The 14,094-nt window shown below is 65.1% G+C and overlaps 1 long non-coding RNA gene across 1 annotated transcript; it reads left to right on the plus strand.

Moving 5' to 3' along the window:
- The first annotated feature begins 567 nt into the window (after positions 1-567).
- LOC142481435 (uncharacterized) lies at positions 568-14,094 on the plus strand. The gene is made up of 3 exons (XR_012795778.1): positions 568-911; positions 10,851-10,882; positions 14,039-14,094. It is a non-coding gene; the product is annotated as an uncharacterized LOC142481435 (long non-coding RNA).

Raw genomic sequence — 14,094 nt, forward strand, 5'->3', positions numbered from 1 at the left:
ACCAACCCCCTCCTCCTCCCCTGCCATACCGCGCCTGCGCGCGGGGCCCGGAGCGGCGGCCTGCCACTGGAGTCTGTTGGGAGCTGTAGTCTGCTCGCCGCGCTGCCTGCCGGGAGTCGTAGTTCCAGTCACGGGCTTCCCTCCCTCACCGCTGGCGGTGGGCGTGACCAGGCTGCCTTTGACAGCTGTCGGGGACCACAAGTCCCGTGAGGCTTTGCGCGGCCGGCGGAACTACAGTTCCCAGAGGGCCGCGCGCGGGGAGCGAGAGAGAGAGGGGGGAGAGGAGGAGGGAGAGAGGGAGCAGGCGGCCGGGCACAGAGAGAGAGAGGGCAGAGACACGGAGAGGGGCAAATACTGAGGGGAGGGGGCAGTTATTGGAAGAGAGGGGGGGAGATTTACATGGTTGAGGGGCAGTTAGAGGGGAGAGGGGCGCATTTACTAGGTAGAGGGGCAGTTTGAGGGGAAAGAGGGGGAGGCATTTACTAGGTAGAGGGGGCAGATGCTGACAGGAGGGGGGTAATTGCGCACAGAAGGGGGGAGGGGGGCAGTTACATCGGTAGGGGGGTAGATATCCAGGGAGAAGGGGGAGGGGCAGATTTAGGGGGTTGGGGTCCGTTTTGCCCCCAGGAGGGGCAGTTCTTTGCTCTGGACTCTCTCTTGATCCCCCCCTGGGAGGGGCAGTTGTGGCCTTAAGATCGTTCTTGGGTCAGTTTTTGGACCCAGGATCGTGTTACTTACCCCCCCCCCCCGCCTGCCCAGGTTGGGGCTGTTCTTGGACCCAGGATCCCCCCCCCACCCCCCCACTCCCTTGGTTGGGGCAGTTCTTGGCTCGAGGATCGTGTTTTGCCCCCTGGAGGGGCAGCTGGAGCCGGAGATGCTGGAAACTACCATGGGGGAGACGAGTCCGGAAGGTACTGACACCTTGGGGCAGATATCCGGGGGATGGGGGCAGGTAGAGAGGCTTGGGGTTGTTATCTAAGGGCTAGGGTGATGCTGGGGCAGATACAGTAATACGGAAGTGTAGGTGCTGGGGGCAGTTACACGGGGCTGGGAGGGATCTGGGGGCAGATAGTGTGCTGGGATGGATCTGGGGGCAGATACAGGGGGTTGGGAGGCCCCTTGGGGCAGATACAGGGCCTGGGAGGCCCCTTGGGTTGAGGCAGATAGTGTGCTGGGAGTCCCCTTGGGGCAGATACAAGGGGCTGGGAGGCCCCTTGGGTTGGGGCAGATAGTGTGCTGGGATGGATCTGGGGGCAGATACAGGGGGCTGGGAGGCCCCTTGGGGCAGATAGTGTGCTGGGACGGATCCGGGGGCAGATACAGGGGGCTGGGAGTCCCCTTGGGGCAGATATAGGGTGCTCTGGGGCAGTTACAGGGAGCTCAGCGGTGACTGGTGGCAGTTGCTGGGGGCTGGTGGGACTGAGAGGCTTCTGGGGGCAGTTACGGTGCTTAGGGCAGTTAAAAGGGCCTGGGGGCAGTTACGGGGGGCTGAGAGGCTGCTGGGGGCAGTTATGGGGGCTGGGAGGCTTCTGGGGGCAGCTACGGCCCTTGGGGCAGTTACCGGGGGCTGTGAGGCGACTGGTGGTAGTTACAGGGGTCTGGGGGCAGTTACATGGATCTGGGAGGTGGCCAGGGGAGATAGAGGGCTGGAAGGCCCCTTTGGGGCAGTTACATGGATTTTGAAGGTGTCTAGGGCTATTAGAGGGGGTTGAGAGCAGTTACAGGGGGCTCGGGTGCTGCTGGGGGCAGTTACAGGGGGCTGGGGGCCGGCAAGGGGCTGGTGGTCGGCAGGGGGCAGTTACAGGGGGCTGGTGGTCGGCAGGGGGAAGTTACAGGGGGCTGGGGGCCGGCAGGGGGCAGTTGCTGGGGGCTGGCAGGGGGCAGTTACAGGGGGCTTGGGGTCGGCAGGGGGCAGTTGCAGGGGGCTGGGGGCCGGCAGGGGGCAGTTACAGGGGGCTGGGGGTCGGCAGGGGGCAGTTACAGGGGGCTGGGGGCCGGCAGGGGGCAGTTACAGGGGGCTGGGGGTCGGCAGGGGGCAGTTGCAGGGGGCTGGGGGTCGGCAGGGGGCAGTTGCAGGGGGCTGGGGGTCGGCAAGGGGCTGGTGGTCGGCAGGGGGCAGTTACAGGGGGCTGGGGGTCGGCAGGGGGCAGTTGCAGGGGGCTGGGGGTCGGCAGGGGGCAGTTGCAGGGGGCTGGGGGCCGGCAGGGGGCTTGCGGTCGGCAGGGGGCAGTTGCAGGGGGCTGGGGGTCGGCAAGGGGCTGGTGATCGGCAGGGGGAACGGCAGGGGGCAGTTGCAGGGGGTCGGCAGGAGGCAGTTACAGGGGGCTGGGGGTCGGCAGGGGGCAGTTACAGGGGGCTGGAGGTCGGCAGGGGGCAGTTACAGGGGGCTGGGGGTCGGCAGGGGGCAGTTACAGGGGGCTGGTGGTCGGCAGGGGGCAGTTACAGGGGGCTGGGGGTTGGCAAGGGGCTGGTGATCGGCAGGGGGCAGTTACAGGGGGCTGGTGGTCGGCAGGGGGCAGTTACAGGGGGCTGGGGGTCGGCAGGGGGCTGGGGGTCGGCAGGGGGCTGGGGGTCGGCAGGGGGCTGGGGGTCGGCAGGGGGCAGGGGGAACGGCAGGGGCAGTTGCAGGGGGTCGGCAGGAGGCAGTTACAGGGGGCTGGGGGTCGGCAGGGGGCAGTTACAGGGGGCTGGAGGTCGGCAGGGGGCAGTTACAGGGGGCTGGGGGTCGGCAGGGGGCAGTTACAGGGGGCTGGTGGTCGGCAGGGGGCAGTTACAGGGGGCTGGGGGTCGGCAAGGGGCTGGTGATCGGCAGGGGGCAGTTGCAGGGTGCTGGGGGTCGGCAGGGGGCAGTTACAGGGGGCTGGGGGTCGGCAGGGGGCAGTTACAAGGGGCTGGGGGTCGGCAGGGGGCAGTTACATGGGACTGGGGGTCGGCAGGGGGCAGTTGCAGGGGGCTGGGGGCCGGCAGGGGGCAGTTGCATGGGGCTGGGGGTCGGTAGGGGGCAGTTGCAGGGTGCTGGGGGTCGGCAGGGGGCAGTTGCAGGGTGCTGGGGGTCGGCGGGGGGCTGGGGGTCGGCAGGGGGCAGTTACGGAGGGCTGGGGGTGGGCATGGGGCAGTTATAGGGGGCAGTGGCAGGGGGCTGGTGGTCGGCAGGGGGCTGGTGGTCGGCAGGGGGCTGGTGGTCGGCAGGGGGCTGGTGGTCGGCAGGGGGCTGGTGGTCGGCAGGGGGCTGGTGGTCGGCAGGGGGCAGTTGCAGGGGGCTGGGGGTTGGCAGGGGGCAGTTGCAGGGGGCTGGGGGTCGGCAGGGGGCAGTTGCAGGGGGCTGGGGGTCGGCAGGGGGCAGTTGCAGGGGGCTGGGGGTCGGCAGGGGGCTGGTGGTCGGCAGGGGCAGTTACAGGGGGCTGGGGGTCGGCAGGGGGCTGGGGGTCGACAGGGGGCAGTTGCAGGGTGTCGGCAGGGGGCAGTTACAGGGGGCTGGGAATCCCCTTGGGGCAGATACAGGGGGCTCTGGTGTGACTGGGGCAGTTTCTGGGGGCTGGTGGGGCTGAAAGGCTGCTGTTACGGTGCTTAGGGCAGTTAAAAGGGTCTGGGGGCAGTTACGGGGGGCTGGGAGGCTGCTGGGGGCAGTTACGGGGGCTGGGAGGCTGCTGGGGGTTAGTCACGGGGGGCTGGGAGGTGGCTGGGTGTAGTTACAGGGCGCAGGGATAGTTACAGGGGGCTGGGGGTCGGCAGGGATAGTTACAGGGGGCTGGGGGTCGGCAGGGGCAAGTACAGGGGGCTGGGGGTCGGCAGGGGCAGTTACAGGGGGCTGGGGGTCAGCAGGGGCAGTTACAAGTGTCTGGGAGGCCGCTTGGGGCGGTTATAAGGGGCAGGGGTGCAGCTACAGGGGGCTGGGTATCAGCTGGGGGCCGTTATAGGTGCTGTGTGAGCTGGGGGCAGTTACAGGGGGCTGTTCAGGCAGTTATATAGGTCTGGGGGGCAGTTACATGGGGCTGGGTGTAGTTACAGGGATCTGGGGGCAGTTAGAGGGATCTGGGGGCAGTTAGAGGGATCTGGGGGCAGTTAGAGGGATCTGGGGGCAGTTACAGGGATCTGGGGGCAGTTGCAAGGATCTGGTGGCAGATACAGGGGGCTTGGAGGCCCCTTGGGGCAGATACAGGGGGTAGGAGGCCCCTTGGGGCAGATATAGGGGGTTCTGGTGCTACTGGGCAGTTACAGGGAGCTCAGAGGTGACTGGTGGCAGTTGCTGGGGGCTGAGGCTTCGAGGGGTGGCACTTAGGGCAGTTAAAAGGGCTGGGGGCAGTTACGGGGGACTGCTGAGGCTGAGATGCCTCTGGCGGCAGTTACGGCACTTGGGGCTGTAACAGGACTGGGGGTCGGCAGGGGCAGTTACAGGGGCTCGGAGGCGGCTTCGGCACTTACAGGGGGTGGTTATATAGGACTGGGGCAGTTACAGGGGGCTGGGAGGCCGCTTGGGGTGGCTGGGACAGTTACAGGGGTCGTTTATAAGGTCAGCTACACGGGCTGGGTATCAGCTGCGGGCAGTTACAGGTGCGTGGGGCAGCTACATGGGGCTGGGTATCAGCTGGGGGCAGTTACAGGGGCTGGGGGCAGTTACAGGGGGCTGGGAGGTGGCTGGGGCAGTTACAGGGGGCTGGGAGACTCCCTTGGGGCAGTTACAGGGGGCTGGGAGACTCCCTTGGGGCAGTTACAGTGGGCTGAGAGGTGGCTGGTTTCAGTTGCTGGTGGCAGCTACATGGTGCCGGGGGGCAGTAAAGGGGAACTGGGGGGTGGCTGGGTGTAGTTACAGGGGGCTGGGAGGCCCTTGGGGCAGTTACAGGGGGCTGGGGGCAGTTACAGGGGGCTGAGAGGCCCCTTGGGGCAGTTACAGGGGGCTGAGAGGCCCCTTGGGGCAGTTACAGGGGGCTGAGAGGCCCCTTGGGGCAGTTACAGGGGGCTGAGAGGCCCCTTGGGGCAGTTACAGGGGGCTGGGGGTCGTCAGGGGCAGTTACGGGGGGCTGGGGGTCGGCAGGGGCAGTAACGGGGGGCTTGGGGTCGGCAGGGGCTGTTACAGGGGGCTGGGAATCCCCTTGGGGCAGATACAGGGGGCTCTGGTGTGACTGGGGCAGTTTCTGGGGGCTGGTGGGGCTGAAAGGCTGCTGTTACAGTGCTTAGGGCAGTTAAAGGGGTCTGGGGCAGTTACGGGGGGCTGGAAGGCTGCTGGGGGCAGTTACGGGGGACTGCTGAGGCGGAGAGGCCTCTGTTACGGCACTTGGGGCAGTTACAGGGGCTGGAAGGCCCCTTTGGGGCAGTTACAGGGGGCTGGAAGGCCCCTTTGGGGCAGTTACAGGGGGCTGGAAGGCCCCTTTGGGGCAGTTACAGGGGGCTGGAAGGCCCCTTTGGGGCAGTTACAGGGGGCTGGAAGGCCCCTTTGGGGCAGTTACAGGGGGCTGGAAGGCCCCTTTGGGGCAGTTACAGGGGGCTGGAAGGCCCCTTTGGGGCAGTTACAGGGGGCTGGAAGGCCCCTTTGGGGCAGTTACAGGGGGCTGGAAGGCCCCTTTGGGGCAGTTACAGGGGGCTGGAAGGCCCCTTTGGGGCAGTTACAGGGGGCTGGAAGGCCCCTTTGGGGCAGTTACAGGGGGCTGGAAGGCCCCTTTGGGGCAGTTACAGGGGGCTGGAAGGCCCCTTTGGCGCAGTTACAGGGGGCTGGAAGGCGGCTTCGGTAGTAACAAGGGGTGGTTATATAGGACTGGGGCAGTTACAGGGGGCTGGAAGGCCGCTTGGGGTGGCTGGGACAGTTACAGGGGTCGGTTATAAGGGGCAGCTACACGGGCTGGGTATCAGCTGCGGGCAGTTACAGGTGCGTGGGGCAGCTACATGGGGCTGGGTATCAGCTGGGGGCAGTTACTGGTGCGTGGGGCAGCTACATGGGGCTGGGTATCAGCTGGGGGCAGGTGCTGGGGGCAGTTACAGGGGGCTGGGAGACTCCCTTGGGGCAGTTACAGTGGGCTGAGAGGTGGCTGGTGGCAGCTACAAGGTGCCGGGGGGCAGTAAAGGGGGACTGGGGGGTGGCTGGGGGCAGTTACAGGGGGCTATGGGGCGGCTGGGTGTAGTTACAGAGGGCTGGGAGGCCCCCTGGGGCATTTACAGGGGGCTGGGGCAGTTACAGGGGGCTGAGAGGCCCCTTGGGGCAGTTACAGGGGGCTGAGAGGCCCCTTGGGGCAGTTACAGGGGGCTGGGGGCAGATACAGGGGGCTGGGAGTCCCATTGGGGCAGTTACAGGGGGCTGAGAGGCCCCTTGGGGCAGTTACAGGGGGCTGAGAGGCCCCTTGGGGCAGTTACAGGGGGCTGAGAGGCCCCTTGGGGCAGTTACAGGGGGCTGAGAGGCCCCTTGGGGCAGTTACAGGGGGCTGAGAGGCCCCTTGGGGCAGTTACAGGGGGCTGAGAGGCCCCTTGGGGCAGTTACAGAGGGCTGAGAGGCCCCTTGGGGCAGTTACAGGGGGCTGAGAGGCCCCTTGGGGCAGTTACAGGGGGCTGGGGGTTGGCAGGGACAGTTACGGGGGGCTGGGGGTCGGCAGGGGCTGTTACAGGGGGCTGGGAGGCCTCTTGGGGCAGATACAGGGGGCTCTGGTGTGACTGGGGCAGTTTCTGGGGGCTGGTGGGGCTGAAAGGCTGCTGTTATGGTGCTTAGGGCAGTTAAAAGGGTCTGGGGGCAGTTACGGAGGGCTGGGAGGCTGCTGGGGGCAGTTACGGGGGCTGGGAGGCTACTGGGGGCAATTACGAGGGACTGCTGAGGCGGAGAGGCCCCTGTTACGGCGCTTGGGGCAGTTACAGGGGGCTGGAATGCCCCTTTGGGGCAGATACAGGGGTCTGGAAGGCCCCTTTGGGGCAGTTACAGGGGTCTGGAAGGCCCCTTTGGGGCAGTTACAGGGGTCTGGAAGGCCCCTTTGGGGCAGTTACAGGGGACTGGAAGGCCCCTTTGGGGCAGTTACAGGGGGCTGGAAGGCCCCTTTGGGGCAGTTACAGGGGGCTGGAAGGCCCCTTTGGGGCAGTTACAGGGGGCTGGAAGGCCCCTTTGGGGCAGGTACAGGGGGCTGGAAGGCCCCTTTGGGGCAGGTACAGGGGGCTGGAAGGCCCCTTTGGGGCAGGTACAGGGGGCTGGAAGGCCCCTTTGGGGCAGGTACAGGGGGCTGGAAGGCCCCTTTGGGGCAGGTACAGGGGGCTGGAAGGCCCCTTTGGGGCAGGTACAGGGGGCTGGAAGGCCCCTTTGGGGCAGGTACAGGGGGCTGGAAGGCCCCTTTGGGGCAGGTACAGGGGGCTGGAAGGCCCCTTTGGGGCAGGTACAGGGGGCTGGAAGGCCCCTTTGGGGCAGGTACAGGGGGCTGGAAGGCCCCTATGGGGCAGTTACATGGATCTTGGAGGTGGCTATGGCTATTAGAGGGGGTTGAGGGCAGTTACAGGTGGCTCGGGTGCTGCTGGGGGCAGCTACAGGGTGCAGGGTGGTGGCTGAGGGCAGTTACAGGGGTTGTTGATGCAGAGGCTGCTGGGAGTAGTTACGGGGGGGCTGTTACAGGGGGGCTGGGGGCTGTTACAGGGGGCTGGGGGTCGGCTTGGGCAGTTACAGGGGCTGGGGGTCGGCTGGGGCAGTTACAGGGGGCTGGGGGTCAGCAGGGGCAGTTACAGGGGGCTGGGGGTCGGCAGGGGCAGTTACAGGGGGCTGGGGGTCGGCAGGGGCAGTTACAGGGGGCTGGGGTCGGCAGGGGCAGTTACAGGGGGCTGGGGGTCGGCAGGGGCAGTTACAGGGGGCTGGGGGTCGGCAGGGGCAGTTACAGGGGGCTGGGATGCCGCTTGGGGTGGCTGGGACCGTTACAGGGGGCGGTGATATGGGCCAAAGGGGCAGTTACAGGGGGCTGGGTGTGAGCTGGGGGCAATTACAGGTGCTGGGTGTGAGCTGGGGGCAGTTACAGGTGCTGGGTGTGAGCTGGGGGCAGTTATATGGGTCTGGGGGGCAGTTACAGGGGGCTGGGAGGTGGTTGGGTGTAGTTACAGGGGGCTGAGGGCGGTTACAGGGGGCTGAGGGCGGTTACAGGGGACTGAGGGCGGTTACAGGGGGCTGAGGGCGGTTACAGGGGACTGAGGGCGGTTACAGGGGGCTGAGGGCGGTTACAGGGGGCCGAGGGCGGTTACAGGGGGCTGAGGGCAGTTACAGGGGGCTGAGGGCGGTTACAGGGGGCTGAGGGCGGTTACAGGGGACTGAGGGCGGTTACAGGGGGCTGAGGGCAGTTACAGGGGGCTGAGGGCGGTTACAGGGGGCTGAGGGCATTTACAGGGGGCTGAGGGCATTTACAGGGGGCTGAGGGCATTTACAGGGGGCTGAGGGCATTTACAGGGGGCTGAGGGCATTTACAGGGGGCTGAGGGCATGTACAGGGGGCTGAGGGCAGTTACAGGGGGCTGAGGGCGTTTACAGGGGGCTGAGGGCGTTTACAGGGGGCTGAGGGCATTTACAGGGGGCTGAGGGCGTTTATAGGCGGCTGAGGGCAGTTACAGGGGACTGAGGGCGGTTACAGGGGGCTGAGGGCGGTTACAGGGGGCTGGGAGGTGGTTGGGTGTAGTTACAGGGGGCTGAGGGCATTTATAGGGGGCTGAGGGCGTTTATAGGGGGCTGAGGGCGTTTATAGGCGGCTGAGGGCAGTTACAGGGGGCTGAGGGCAGTTACAGGGGGCTGAGGGCGTTTACAGGGGGCTGAGGGCATTTATAGGGGGCTGAGGGCATTTACAGGGGGCTGAGGGCGGTTACAGGGGGCTGAGGGCGGTTACAGGGGGCTGAGGGCAGTTACAGGGGGCTGAGGGCGTTTACAGGGGGCTGAGGGCATTTATAGGGGGCTGAGGGCATTTACAGGGGGCTGAGGGCATTTACAGGGGGCTGAGGGCGGTTACAGGGCTGAGGGCAGTTACAGGGGGCTGAGGGCGGTTACAGGGGGCTGAGGGCGGTTACAGGGGGCTGAGGGCGGTTACAGGGGGCTGAGGGCGGTTACAGGGGGCTGAGGGCGGTTACAGGGGGCTGAGGGCAGTTACAGAGGGCTGAGGGCGGTTACAGGGGGCTGAGGGCGGTTACAGGGGACTGAGGGCGGTTACAGGGGGCTGAGGGCGGTTACAGGGGGCTGAGGGCGGTTACAGGGGACTGAGGGCGGTTACAGGGGGCTGAGGGCGGTTACAGGGGACTGAGGGCAGTTACAGGGGGCTGAGGGCGGTTACAGGGGACTGAGGGCAGTTACAGGGGACTGAGGGCGGTTACAGGGGACTGAGGGCAGTTACAGGGGGCTGAGGGCGGTTACAGGGGACTGAGGGCAGTTACAGGGGGCTGGGGGTCGGCAGGGGCAGTTACAGGGGGCTGGGTTTTGGGGGGCAGTTACAGGGGGCTGGGGGTCGGCAGGGGCAGTTACAGGGGGCTGGGTTTTGGGGGGCAGTTACAGGGGGCTGGGTTTTGGGGGGCAGTTACAGGGGGCTGGGGTTGGGGGAACAGTTACAGGGGGCTGGGGGTCGGCAGGGGCTTTTACAGGGGGCTGGGGGTCGGTTTCGGCAGTTACAGGGGGTGGTTATATAGGACTGGGGCAGTTACAGGGGTCTGGGAGGCCACTTGGGGTGGCTGGGACAGTTACAGGGGGCGGTTATTTGGGCATGGGGGGCAGCTACAGGGGGCTGGGTATCAGCTGGGGGCAGCTACAGGGGGCTGGGTATCAGCTGAGGGCAGTTACAGGGGGCTGAGGGCATTTACAGGGGGCTTGGAGGCCCCTTGGGGCAGTTAGTGGGCTGAGAGGTGGCTGGTGGCAGCTACAAGGTGCCGGGGGCAGTGAAGGGGACTGTGAGGTGGCTCTGTGCAGTTACAGGGGGCTGAGGGCAGTTACAGGGGGCTGGGAGGCCCCTTGGGGCAGTTACAGGGGGCTGGGAGGTGGCTGGTGGCAGCTACAAGGTGCCGGGGGCAGTGAAGGGGACTGTGAGGTGGCTCTGTGCAGTTACAGGGGGCTGAGGGCAGTTACAGGGGGCTGGGGGGCCCCTTGGGGCAGATAGAGGGATCTTGGAGGTGACTAGGGCAATTAGAGGTGGCTGAGGGCAGTTATCGGGGGCTTTGATGCTGCTGGGGCAGTTATGGAACTTGGGGCAGTTACAGGACGCTGGGGACAGTTATGGGGGGCTCCTGGGGCTGGGAGACAGTTTGGGAGTTGCTGGGGGTCGGCTGGGGCAGTTACAGGCGGTGGTTATATAGGACTGGGGCAGTTACAGGGGGCCACTTGGGGAAGTTACAGGGGTCTGGGAGGTTAGTTGGGGCAGTTACAGGGGGCTTGGGGATGGCTGGGACAGTTACAGGGGGGCAATTATATGGGCCAGGGGGGGGGCAGAGACAGGAGGCTGGGGGCAGTTACAGGGGACTGGGTGTTAGCTGGGGGAAGTTACAGGGGGCTGTTATATGGGTCTGGGGGGCAGTTACAGGGGGCTGCGAGGCGACTAGGGTGGTTACATGGGACTGGGTAGGTGGCTGGGGGCAGTTACAGGGGTCCGAAGAGGGCACTTTGAGCAGTTATAGGGGGCTGCTGGGGCAGTTACAGGGAACTGCTTGGGGCAGGTGGAGACTGCTGGGGCAGGTATATGTTTTTGGGTAGTTGCATGGGTCTGGGATGGTGCTGGGGTAGTTGCGGGGGGTGGTGGGGACAGTTATAGTGGTCTCGGAGGGGTTGGGGCAGAAATTAGAGATGCGGCAGTTAGTGGGGTAATATGTGAGTTTTAGGGGTGGGGTAATAAGTGGTGTTGGGTCAGTTACTGGGGTAAATTCTCAGGCTTCCTCTCTCCTCAGATCCGCCATTAAATCTGAAATCGGCATCCCAGGTGAGAGTTGTGTGAGACGTGTGTGTGTCTGTCCGTCCGCCCGCCCGTCTGTCCGCCCGTCTGTCCGCCTGTCCGCCCGCCCGTCTGTCCGCCTGTCTGTCCGCCTGTCTGTCCGCCCGTCTGTCCGCCCGTCTGTCCGCCCGTCTGTCCGCCTGTCTGTCCGCCTGTCCGCCCGCCCGTCTGTCCGCCTGTCCGCCCGCCCGTCTGTCCGCCCGTCTGTCCGCCCGTCTGTCCGTCTGTCTGTCCGTCTGTCTGTCCGCCCGTCTGTCCGCCCGTCTGTCCGCCCGTCTGTCCGCCCGTCTGTCCGCCCGTCTGTCCGCCCGTCTGTCCGCCCGTCTGTCCGCCCGTCTGTCCGCCCGTCTGTCCGCCCGTCTGTCCGCCCGTCTGTCCGCCCGTCTGTCCGCCCGTCTGTCCGCCCGTCTGTCCGCCCGTCTGTCCGCCCGTCTGTCCGCCCGTCTGTCCGCCCGTCTGTCCGCCCGCCCGTCCGCCCGTCCGCCCGTCCGTCCGTCCGTCCGTCCGCCCGTCCGCCCGTCCGTCCGCCCGTCCGTCCGCCCGTCCGTCCGCCCGTCAGTCCGCCCGTCTGTCCGCCCGTCTGTCCGCCCGTCTGTCCGCCCGTCTGTCCGCCCGTCTGTCCGCCCGTCTGTCCGCCCGTCTGTCCGCCCGTCTGTCCGCCCGTCCGCCCGCCCGTCCGCCCGCCCGTCCGCCCGCCCGTCCGTCCGTCTGTCTGTCCGCCCGTCCGTCCGCCCGTCCGTCCGCCCGTCCGTCCGCCCGTCCGTCCGCCCGTCCGTCCGCCCGTCTGTCCGCCCGTCCGCCCGCCCGTCCGTCCGCCCGTCCGTCCGCCCGTCCGTCCGCCCGTCCGTCCGTCCGTCCGCCCGTCTGTCCGCCCGTCTGTCCGCCCGTCTGTCCGCCCGTCTGTCCGCCCGTCTGTCCGCCCGTCTGTCCGCCCGTCTGTCCGCCCGTCTGTCCGCCCGTCTGTCCGCCCGTCTGTCCGCCCGTCTGTCCGCCCGTCTGCCCGCCCGTCTGCCCGCCCGTCTGCCCGCCCGTCTGCCCGCCCGTCTGCCCGCCCGTCTGCCCGCCCGTCTGCCCGCGTGTCTATGCGCGTGTCTATGCGTGTGCTTATATCTGTGTGTATATCTGTGTCATACACTGCGTGAGTGTGTGTATCTGTGTGTCTGCGCCCGTGTGTCTGCTGTATCTGCGTGCGCGTGCGCGTATCTGTGCGTATCTGTGTGCGTGTATCTGTGTGCGTGCGCGTATCTGTGTGCGCGCGTTTATCTGTGTGTGTGCATGCGTATCTGTGCGTGTGTGCGTGCGTGTATCTGTGTGTGTGCGTGTATCTGTGTGTGTGCATGCGTATCTGTGCGTGTGTGCGTGCGTGTATCTGTGTGCGTGCGTGTATCTGTGTGCGTGCGCGTATCTGTGTGCGCGCGTTTATCTGTGTGTGTGCATGCGTATCTGTGCGTGTGTGCGTGCGTATCTGTGCGTGTGTGCGTGTGTGTATCTGTGTGCGTGTGTGTATCTGTGTGTGTGCGTGTATCTGTGCGCGTGCGTGTGTGCGTGCGTGTATCTGTGTGTGTGCATGCGTATCTGTGCGTGTGCATGCGTATCTGTGCGTGTGTGCGTGCGTGTATCTGTGTGTGTGCGTGTATCTGTGTGCGTGCGTGTATCTGCGTGCGCGTAGCGCGTATCTGTGTGCGCGCGTTTATCTGTGTGTGTGCATGCGTATCTGTGGCGTGTGTGCGTGCGTGTATCTGTGTGTGTGCGTGTATCTGTGCGCGTGCGCGTATCTGTGTGCGCGCGTTTATCTGTGTGTGTGCATGCGTATCTGTGCGTGTGTGCGTGCGTGTATCTGTGTGTGTGCGTGTATCTGTGTGCGTGCGTGTATCTGTGTGCGTGCGTGTATCTGTGTGCGTGCGTGTATCTGTGTGCGTGCGTGTATCTGTTTGCGTGCGCGTATCTGTGTGTGCGTGCGCGTATCTGTGTGTGCGTGTATCTGTGTGCGTGCGTGTATCTGTGTGCGTGCGGTGTATCTGTGTGCGTGCGTGTATCTGTGTGCGTGCGTGTATCTGTGTGCGTGCGTGTATCTGTGTGCGTGCGTGTATCTGTGTGCGTGCGTGTATCTGTGTGCGTGCGTGTATCTGTGTGCGTGCGTGTATCTGTGTGCGTGCGTGTATCTGTGTGCGTGCGTGTATCTGTGTGCGTGCGTGTATCTGTGTGCGTGCGTGTATCTGTGTGCGTGCGTGTATCTGTGTGTGCGTGCGTGTATCTGTGTGTGCGTGCGTGCATCTGTGTGTGCGTGTGTATCTGTGTGTGCGTGCGTGTATCTGTGTGTGTGTGCGCGTGTATCTGTGTGTGTGTGTGCGTATCTGTGTGTGCGTGTGTATCTGTGTGTGCGTGTGTATCTGTGTGCGTGCGTGTATCTGTGTGCGTGCATGTATCTGTGTGTGTGTGCGTGTGTATCTGTGTGTGCGTGTGTATCTGTGTGTGCGTGTGTATCTGTGTGTGCGTGTGTATCTGTGTGTGCGCGTGTATCTGTGTGTGCGCGTGTATCTGTGTGTGCGCGTGTATCTGTGTGTGCGCGTGTATCTGTGTGCGCGCGTGTATCTGTGTGCGCGCGTGTATCTGTGTGCGCGCGTGTATCTGTGTGCGCGCGTGTATCTGTGTGCGTGCGTGTATACTGTGTGTGTGTGTGCGTGTGTATCTGTGTGTGCGTGTGTATCTGTGTGTGCGTGTGTATCTGTGTGTGCGTGTGTATCTGTGTGTGCGTGTGTATCTGTGTGTGCGTGTGTATCTGTGTGTGCGTGTGTATCTGTGTGTGCGTGTGTATCTGTGTGTGCGTGTGTATCTGTGTGCGCGCGTGTATCTGTGTGCGCGCGTGTATCTGTGTGCGCGCGTGTATCTGTGTGTGTGTGCGTGTGTATCTGTGTGTGTGTGCGTGTGTATCTGTGTGTGCGTGTGTATCTGTGTGTGCGTGTGTATCTGTGTGTGCGTGTGTATCTGTGTGTGCGCGTGTATCTGTGTGTGCGCGTGTATCTGTGTGCGCGCGTGTATCTGTGTGCGCGCGTGTATCTGTGTGCGCGCGTGTATCTGTGTGCGCGCGTGTATCTGTGTGCGCGCGGTGTGTATCTGTGTGTGTAACCTGTGACCCCCTCTCAGCCCCCCCAGAAACGCTGTCGTACTGTTGAAGACTTTAATCGGTTCTGCAGTTTTGT

The sequence above is a fragment of the Ascaphus truei genome, unplaced genomic scaffold, assembly GCF_040206685.1.
Source record: "Ascaphus truei isolate aAscTru1 unplaced genomic scaffold, aAscTru1.hap1 HAP1_SCAFFOLD_2667, whole genome shotgun sequence".
Lineage (NCBI taxonomy): Eukaryota > Metazoa > Chordata > Amphibia > Anura > Ascaphidae > Ascaphus > Ascaphus truei.